The sequence below is a fragment of the Silene latifolia genome, chromosome 2 (assembly GCF_048544455.1).
Source record: "Silene latifolia isolate original U9 population chromosome 2, ASM4854445v1, whole genome shotgun sequence".
NCBI classification, from domain to species: Eukaryota; Viridiplantae; Streptophyta; class Magnoliopsida; order Caryophyllales; family Caryophyllaceae; genus Silene; species Silene latifolia.
In genome coordinates, this window is record NC_133527.1 from 161,130,890 (window position 1) to 161,140,983 (window position 10,094).

The 10,094-nt window shown below is 40.2% G+C and overlaps 1 non-coding gene across 1 annotated transcript; it reads left to right on the forward strand.

The window, feature by feature from the left end:
- Positions 1-8,443: 8,443 nt before the first annotated feature.
- Positions 8,444-8,550, forward strand: LOC141644828 (small nucleolar RNA R71). Its single transcript, XR_012544433.1, has one exon. It is a non-coding gene; the product is annotated as a small nucleolar RNA R71 (small nucleolar RNA).
- The last annotated feature ends 1,544 nt before the right edge of the window (positions 8,551-10,094 follow it).

Below are 10,094 nucleotides of genomic sequence, written 5' to 3' on the forward strand. Positions count from 1 at the left end.
AATGTTCTCATCACCTTTCTTATCTTTTATCTGCAAATCGAACTCCTGAAGAAGGAGTATCCATCTCAGCAGCCATGGTTTAGCTTCCTTCTTAGCAAGAAGATGTCTCAGCGCTGCAAGGTCAGTAAAAACAGTAACTTCTGACCCTATCAAATAAGAACGAAACTTTTCTAAAGCATAAACCACAGCTAGCAGATCTTTTTCAGTAGTAGTGTACTTCACTTGAGCCTCATCCAGAGTTTGGCTCGCATAGTAAATTACATTCAAATCTTTGTCTTTCCTTTAGCCCAACATTGCTCCTAGTGCATAATCACTAACATCACACATAATCTCGAACGGTAAATCCCAGTCGGGAGGCTGTATGATCGGCATAGATACCAAAGCCTGCTTTAACTTGTTAAAAGCAGAAAGACACTCATCAGTAAATACAAAAGGGGAATCCTTAAGTAGCAACTGTGTAAGTGGTTTAGCAATTTTTGAAAAATCCTTGATAAACCGGCGATAAAAGCTAGCATGACCAAGGAAGCACCTTACTCCTTTAACATTAACAGGAGGAGGTAATTGCTGAATCACCTGCACCTTTGCTTTGTCAACCTCAATACCCCTATCAGAAACTAAGTGCCCTAAGACAAATCCCTCGTTGATCATAAAGTGGCACTTCTCCCAGTTGAGCACAAGGTTAACCTCAATGCAGCGCTGCAACACTTTATCAAGGTTAGACATACAGTTAGCAAAATCACTTCCATAGACACTGAAATCGTCCATAAAGACTTCCATAATAGACTCAATATACTCGGAAAATATCCCCATCATGCACCTTTGAAAGGTGGCAGGGGCATTACACAAACCAAAAGGCATCCTGCGATAAGCAAAACCGCCCTGAGAACAAGTAAAAGTAGTCTTCTCCCGATCATCTGGATGAATAGGGATCTGAAAGAACCCTGAGTACCCATCTAGATAACAGAAAAACTTATGAGAAGCTAACCTTTCTGACATCTGATCAATGAAAGGAAGGGGAAAGTGATCTTTCTTTGTGGCGGCGTTCAGTTGTCTGTAGTCTATACACATCCGCCAGCCAGTTACTACTCTAGTAGGTATTAACTCGTTTTTGTCATTCTTGACCACATTAGTCCCTCCTTTCTTAGGAACTACCTGAACTGGACTAACCCACTTAGAATGACCAACAGAATAGATAATACCTGCGTCAAGCAGCTTCATTACCTCAGCCATCACAACATCTTGCATCTTTCGGTTCCGCCGGCGCTGACCCTGTCTGCAAGGTTTGTGATCCTCCTCAAGCTCAATCCTGTGCATACAGATATTGGTGTAGGAAATATCGGTATACTTCCATTAACATTATAAGGATTATAACGAAATTATAAATATGAAAACTAGTCATAAATGAATTGCATAAACAAAATAGAATAGGGATTAAGAATCAACCTTTGGTCCTTGCAAATATGGCCTAAGAACAATATCAAAATTGATATTCGCCTAATCGTTGCACCCAAGATGATATGAGAAATGCCCTTTTGTTCTTGCTAGAATCGATTCCCAAAATTCAATAATTAATTTTAGGGTTTTGTGTGATTTTTTGATGAGAGAAAATTAGGTCAAAAAGGAATGAATAAGAGAGAAAATGATTCTTCCTTTTTTTCTCCTCTTTGTAACCGTGTAAAGGAGTAATTAGGGGAAGAATTTTTCTTCCTCTTTTTATTCTTTTCGGTTTGCCCACCAACCAAAAATAAGGAGAAGAATATCTTCTTCTTTTAGGTTGGTTTTTTTAGAAATATATATAAAGTGTATTATTTATAAATCGTCATTTATGTTGATCCGTATTAATAAGTCTACTTATAACAGCTTGCAGTCGATTTATCAATACCAGTCTGTCAACATTTATTATGACAATATTGTATAATATATACATTAACTATAAATATCGCATATTTATAATTTGCTAATTAAATATAACTGGTTACACTTAATTACGAATTAACATCTTAATTCGTTAAAGCTAACATTATATACATTTATTAAATATAACATATTATATTCAATTTACGAATTGACAGTTAATTCGTCTCAGCTAATATTATTTAATTAGATTAAATAATCGTCTCATCATCACATTGACTAACTGTTTAGTCAAATACATGGACTAACCTTTTAGTCATATAAGGCATCAATGTGATTACATTTCCATAATCACATCTCTCAAACACATCTTTTAGGTGTGACTTTTAGGGACCAGTTGATCACCGCCATCAGTATGATAATAACGTCAAACTTTCTAGCAAGCCAACCGTTATTAGGTAACCGTTAATCAACTGATAAAATACAAAGTATAACCTTGTGAACCTATAAGAGATTTATAAATGTTATCACACTAATTGTGGAGGACACAAGCTCCAATAATTGGGACTAATCCCCTTTATGTCATCCAAAGAATAACCCATAGCTTTCCTGTTTTTCTTAAGCACAGCTAACAAAGCAGTTAGCTGATCATCGTCAAGCTTAGCACTAACAATAACTGGATATTGCTCTGTATCATCTAAGAAAGCATATTTAAGATGAGAAGGGAGAGGCTTACGCTCAGGCACCTTTACCTCTATGGCGCAAAGAGTACTAATCATCTGTTCCACTCTCTCTCCATCAGCGTCAGTGAGTTCACGCTCATCTAAAACAGCTTCAAGCAAATCCAACACAGCGTCATTGTTATCTGGGTTATCTACACACTCATCCAAAAGCATTAGGGCTTCTAGTGGGTCCTTTGTAAAAAAGCCCGACTAGAAGTCATAAACAGACTCGTCAACAATATCAACAGAATAGCATGTATCCTCTATCATTGGCCGAGCCAAAGTACTAGGCAGACTGAAAGTAATCGCGCCGTCCCCTACTGCAAGAGTCAAACGCCCTTGTTTGACATCAATAATGGCCCCAGCTGTATATAAGAACGATCTTCCTAGTATAATTGGGGTCCGGGTATCCTCAGCTATATCTAAAACGATAAAGTCCACTGGTATAAAGAACTTGCCTACTTTCACAGGCACGTCCTCTAAGATACCCAAGGGTCGTCTTACAGATCTATCAGCCATCTGTAATGTGATATTAGTCATTTTAAGGTGACCTATATTAAGCTTTTTGCAGATAGAAAAGGGCATGACACTGACGCTGGCTCCTAAATCACAAAGAGACTTGTCTATTACTTCATTGCCTATGGTACAGGTAATAGAGAAACTACCCGGGTCTTTTATTTTAGGCGGAGCTTTATTTAAAAGTAAATTACTAGACTCTTCCATAAATGCAGCAGTCTCAAATTCACTTAGCTCTCTCTTACGCGTCACAATATCTTTCATAAATTTAGTGTAAGTAGGTACCTGGGTAATAAGTTCGGTAAAAGGGACAGTTACCTGGAGGTTCTAGACCACGTCCACAAACATACCGTACTGTCGCTCAACCTTGGCGTGCTTCAGACGTCCTGGATAGGGTACTCTGGTAGCAATGAGTGGACCCGCAACTTTCTCTTTACCTTTATCAGCACGTGACGCCTTCACAGCAGGAGAAGATGACACGGTAGCGGAATTAAATATAATATTTGAAGCTCCGCTGGTTCTGGAAGTCGATCGAACAGTTTCTTCACTCGATCGAATTGTTTTGTCAGGAGAATCACTCGATCGAGGTATTTGAACCTCTCGATTGAGTTCTTGAATTTCTGGTTCTGTCGATCGAGTCCCAGAATCACTCGATCGAATGGTTTTGTCTGCCAGATTAATCGATCGAGAGGAATCAACTCCTCGATCAAAGTCTGTGAAATGGGCACCTCTCGATCGAGTTGGAATTATACTCGATCGAGTAATGGGGGGGCTAAATCACTCGATCGAACAGGAATTTCATTCGATCGATCTGTAGAACGATATTCAGCAGGGATTTCGTCAATTAGCTCTTCCAACTCGTCATCCGGGGTATTATCAGCTGTCACAACCCCGTCTTCCGGCACATTCGGTCCATCATAAGTAAGACCGCTTCGGAGATTAATGGCGTTGATTGGGTCACATGGAGGTGGTTGATTCGCTTGGTTTTATGTAAGTGTTAGACGCGCAACTTGCTCTCTTAGTTCAGATATGGCGGTATTATCCTTGTCGCATTTCTTCACCAGCTGTTGCGTTAAGTTCAAAACCAAGGATTTCAGTTCAGCTAGCTCCCCATATGTAGAGAGCGAATCTGGTTGCGGCACTAGAGTAGGAGGGCTAGAGACACTTTTTGTTGTCAAATCCTCATAAAGCTTGGAGAATGGTACCCCTTGCTTGTATTTTAGATAAGCAATGACACGTTCCACATCCGCCATACAACCAATAGGGTCATCCCCCTCCATACCTCATCTACCACACACTATCACATGCTCGGTAATAGCACAAACTTGTTCGTGCTTACCCATAGCCTGTATAATCTCCGGACTACCTAGCTTTCCGCTAGGAATTTCCACCTCAACTACTACCAACTCGTTCACATGCCTACCTCCTCGGGGATTTCCATATTCGGCAACATGAATGGCCATTTATTCAATAAGATTCCATCCTTTATCATCCTCCATATTCTTCTGAAACCTCCCCTTGGCTGCATTATCAAGAATAGCCCTCTGGTCCGGATATAACCCATTATAGAATTGGATGCATAGGAACCATCGCTTGAAACCATGATGAGGTACAGAACGGACGAGCTTCTTGAACCTAATCCAAGCCCTGTTCAAGTCTTCAGAAGGTAGTTACTCAAATGCAGTAATTTGAACTCTCAACGCATTAGTGCGCTGTGGTGGGAAATATCGCCTGTAAAAGGGTAAGGCAAGGGTGTTTGATTTGGACTTCCATTAATCGGTTTTCTTATTTATGAAAACGGGTTGAATGTGACCGGTAAAGCCCACTAAAGTTATATGATCCATTGGGCCTAGGTTTGTCTCAGTCAGTACGGTTAAGTACATAGTGTGATGGTACTGATAAGTGTAGAGCCTGTTAATTATACAGTGGGCAGCCTGATGGGGGGGGGGGGGGGGGCCCAAATACAGTCCTATTATGGCTAGGTCTCTCTTCCTGTCTAGAATACCTCTAACCTATATAAATAGGTTATTGGGTTGACATGCCCCATTGATTGTGATCATAAAGAAATCTAGAAGAGGGAGGAGAAGATCCTAGTATACTAATCATCTTATTACTTTTTATTATTATACGCCCCAGACGATTTGACTGTTGCTTCCGCTAAAGGTATGTACCCTATATAAATGATCCTTATAATTTATCTTACAAAGGGAATTCCAGTCAGTTACACTGGCAGCTTCCCTGTCTAAATCTCTCAACCATTCTCGGGCATCATCAGTCAAGGAAAAAGGGAAAAAAACTCCCTTTACTCTGTCTTGCGTTACCTCAGGAACTAGAGGAATGGTGGAGTAGTACTCTTTAAATAGCTCTATATGCTTACAAGGATCTTCTCCAGGTACCCCCTGAAGAGATTTCTCTTAACCAGCTATATATATGAGGGGTGGATTCCAAAAGTCCCCGAATCAGTAGTGGGTAACAGGAAATCTTTTGGAAGTGAATCCACCGTAGGCTCTGAATGGCTAGCTATATTTGGCATCCTAGCAGATAGGATTTACAGTTAAGCAGGTACGATAATGTTCTCTTCTAGAACAGATATCCTGCAAAACTAGTCAAGAACTTGCAAAAATATGAGATCAGTCTCAAGGAATTTATTCCTTGAGACAAGAGACAAACTTAATAGAAGCAACAAAATTACGCCACCTCCCCAACAACGGCGCCAAAATTTGATACCGTCGTCAGGTACCAAAAATAAATACCTAGATACAACTAACAGAAGTTAGCAGCAAGTAGGGTCGATCTCCACAGGGAGATGGGAAAATGTCAGCCTTAATTAAGTTCGTCTAGGTAACCAGTTCTGGGGTTTAAGTTGAATGTTCTATTCTAATGAGAGTAAGGAAAAGAAAGAAAACAAGAGAGTGAGGATCAAACAAGCAGGGAAAGAGTAGCTAAGACAGTCGGTTCACCATGATTCGCTAGTCATGCAATCTAGGTTTCAGATCAATGCAAGTATAGTCTATGGGGCAATGAATATCTCCTTTCGGTCTCAATTCGCCCTAAAGCATAAGTAGCTTAGCTTCCGCCCTCACTAAGTGCCCTAATGTTCGTTACAAGTCTCACCCTTTCTAATTTTCGGATCTAGGTCGAGGTTTACTATAATTTGTTGACTAACTGTGTCGACTCAATTACGCAAAAACAAATAACAGCAGCAATTAACAACATAGGCTAAACTAGCATTAAACCTAATAAATCAATTTACACTTTCCTTAGAATCATGGCTCCCCTATGTCTCAGCAAGGGAGATTAGCTATGCATAATTATCGGGGTAACAACAATCGCACATAAGCAAGGGAAATTCAACATGATAACAAGGCAATGAAAGGATTGAATAAAAGTAATTGCAAGTAAAAAGGAGAAAGAAATAAAAAGCAATAAATGATTAAGATTAAGAAATAAAGGAGAGTAATGATACTGATTACAAGTTTACGATCCAAGCATTAGTTCTAGAGTAAGAGTATGAGAGAGTGAGAGAGAGAGATGTCGCAGTCAAGAGATAATGAAGAAGTAGTATCACGTACTCCTTAACCTAACTCAAATCCTAATTACAAAGCCCAACTCGAAATAAGGTAAAAACACGCATACAAGGTAAAACCTCTCGATCGAGTAGAATGAAACCACTCGATCGAGGACATATCCAGCAATTCCTCTCGATCGAACGGAAATGGGGTTCGATCGAGAACTTCTTGTATCGGCCCTATCGATCGAGCATCAAAACAGCTCGATCGAGTGAATCTTCGACGGATAAAGCATTCGACTAAATAGTTAGTCGATCGAGCTATATTAGCACATAGGACTTCTTGGCGCCTTCCGAAGTCAGCTTAAGCGTCTTCAAGTGATGTTTCCCAAGCTCTGATTCCTTATTCTCCACAAATGCATGCAAATGAGACAAGTTTAGGCTCAGTTTTGCTCCCTTCTGGTCCATACCTGCAATTTACACAAGACAAACGAAAGTAGACCATTCGGGGGTATTTGTAGCAGGATGCTACATAAATAGTATAGAAATGCGTGTAAAAATGAGGTAAAAACCTTATATAAAATACACGCATCACATTCCTTTCATCATGTCTAAGAATTTTCCATACTTTTGCTCAAGCTTTACTCTTGCAAACCTTTGAGGGAAAGGAATTGGTGGCACATATGGTCTCACAACATGTTGCTTGGGTTCCTCAACAACCTTGGTGGGTTCATCAACAACCTTGGTGGACTCATCAACAAGCATGGAAGTGTCCACAACAAACTCTACAAGATCATCTTCAACCACCTTTGGTGGTTCAACCACAACTTCCGGCTTGCTACTCTTTCTTCTCTTGATGAACACCCGGTCTTCCAACTCCATACCACTCCTCAAATGTATAACATTAATAGTGTTTGGATTTTCCTCAGTTTTACCCGAAAACCTACCATTTGAGGCTTGGAATTGACTCATTTGAGAAGCCAATTGAGAGATTTGATTATCCTTCATTCTTTGGGAGGCTTGGATTTGAGTTCTCAATTGGTTGATAGAAGATGTTGTCTCCTCTTGTTTTTGGTTAGAATGAGCAATGAATTGGGTTTGAGTATGCATCAATTGCTCCATCATGAGTTCCATATTTGACTTGGGTTGGTTGGATTGTTGAAAGGGTTGAGAATTTTGTTGAAAGGGTGGGTTGGTTGGTTGATTGAGTGGTTGGAATTGTGGTCTTGGTTGGAAGGATCTTCCTTGGAAACCCGATGGTCCTTGGTTAAATGTTGTATTTGGCTTTTGGGCTTGGAAGTTTGGTGTAATTTGTGATTTTTGTTGGAAAGTGGGGTTTTGGACATTTTGTGAGCCATAGGAAAAATTTGGGTGGGCTCTCATTCCGGGGTGGTATTGATTGTTGTTGAATGCTTGCTTTGATGGACTTGATTCCCATACTCCATTAACTTGCTCCATACAATTACCCTCTCCCATCATCAAAGGACACTCATTTGGTGGATATCCTTGGTCTCCACAAATTTCACAACAATACACTTGGTTCCTAATAGATGAAGAGTTGCTAGAGGTGTTGCTTGAGTTCAACAAAGTAACTTGTTGCTTGAGCTCTTCTATTAACCACTTGACCTCAACATTGTTAGCTGACTCGACGGTTGACTTTCCTTTCCTTTTATGCCTATCATTGTTCCAATGAAAAGTACGGGAAGCCATTTCCTCAATATGCTCCTTGGCCATCTTGTGATCAATTTTGTCTAGTGCCCCTTTTCCCGAGCCGGAATCTAGGTTCATTTTCATCTCATTGTTCAACCCCTCATAGAAGTTGTTTATCATTTCATCATCTCCGATCCCGTGGTGAGGGCATAACCTTTGGAGTCCCTTATACCTTTCCCATGCCTCGTAAAGGGTCTCATCATCATGTTGGGTGAAGCCATGAAGCTCACTCTTGATTCTTGCGGTCCTTTGTGGTGGGAAGTACTTGTTCAAGAAGGCCTTTGAGACATCATCCCAAGTCCTAAGTGAATCGGGCTCACAACTCTTCAACCATTCTTTAGCACTCCCCCTCAAGGAATAAGGAAAGAGCCTAAGGCGGATTGCATCCTCCGACACTCCATTTGCTTTATACATGTCACAACTATCCAAGAAATCATTAAGATGTTCATTGGGGTTTTCGGTAGATCCCCCTCCGAATTGGTTTCCTTGGACTAGTTGCAACAAAGTAGCCTTCATATCAAAATTATTTGCTTGAATAGGTGGCTTGACAATGCTTGGATTCACCACCTTCTTCGGAGCCAAATTGGCCCTCATAGGAACCGCGGCCATTGTTGCTTCTTCGGGAATTCCAAATGGATTCTCAAAAAACTCAAAAGTACTCGGTTCTTCTAGAACGTCTTCCACTACTAAACGTTCTTCAAAATTAGGAGTTTCTATCAATCCCCTTCTTCGAAGTGAATTGAGTCTTCTTGCGGTAGCTTCAATCTCGTGGTCAATCGGATGAATAGGTTGACCTCTTCGATTTCTCCTACTCATGAAAAAGCCTACACACTCAAGAAAAGGATTAGTAACACAAGTGACTTAGTCTAAACTAGAACAAAAATGATTAATATCTAGCCTTTGCTCCCCGACAACGGCGCCAAAAACTTGATGGTTCAAATATTAACCTCGCAAGTGCACGGTTTGTCGTCGTACAAAATGAGGGTCGAATCCATGAGGAGCTAGGGAGATTACTAATCGTCCTAATTCTTAGGCTTAGCTAAGTCGATAATAATAGAGTTGGATATTTTAACTAAACTAGTCAAATTAAAGTGCAAATAAACTAATTATGAAAATTGAGCAAGTAAGATTGTAAAAGATGTAATCAAGATTAAGGAAGGCCTAGGATCCGATCAAACTCTTAGCAATGAGTCATGGTGGCAATTAGTCAATCAACAAGTAATGGGTTCATGGGGTCAAGAGGGATAATGCTAGCTAAACTAACCACCTAACCCTTCCGAGTGTAGGTAGCCTCTTGAGTCGGGTTAAGGTCCCACTCCCATGGATGACCAAGACCGAGCCCAAGGAATTAAGGTCAACAATAAGTCCCAACTAAGTCCTTCCCCACTCCCATGGATGGAATTCCTTAGTCAATTGGTTAAGTCTCTTTAGATGGGTCTCACTCCCGTGAATAACTCGCCTAGAGTCGATTTCCGAAGTATACCGGTACCCACTACCATAAGCCCAACTCCCATTGATAGCCTCAAAAGTTTGGACAAGGGTAAAACAAAGGATCAATTCAAATCACCCAACAAATATCGATTACCCATAACACCACAACTTGTCAAAAGCGACTAATCACCAAAATAAACTCATCATTTAGGCTTAATCGGACCCTAGAAGGGTTACTAGTCACTAATCATGCTAATTAAACTAAGACAAATGATAAAGGTTGACACTTTAGCAATTGACATGTTATAAAATTGATTTCTACTATTAATCATGCAATTAATAACTAAGATAAT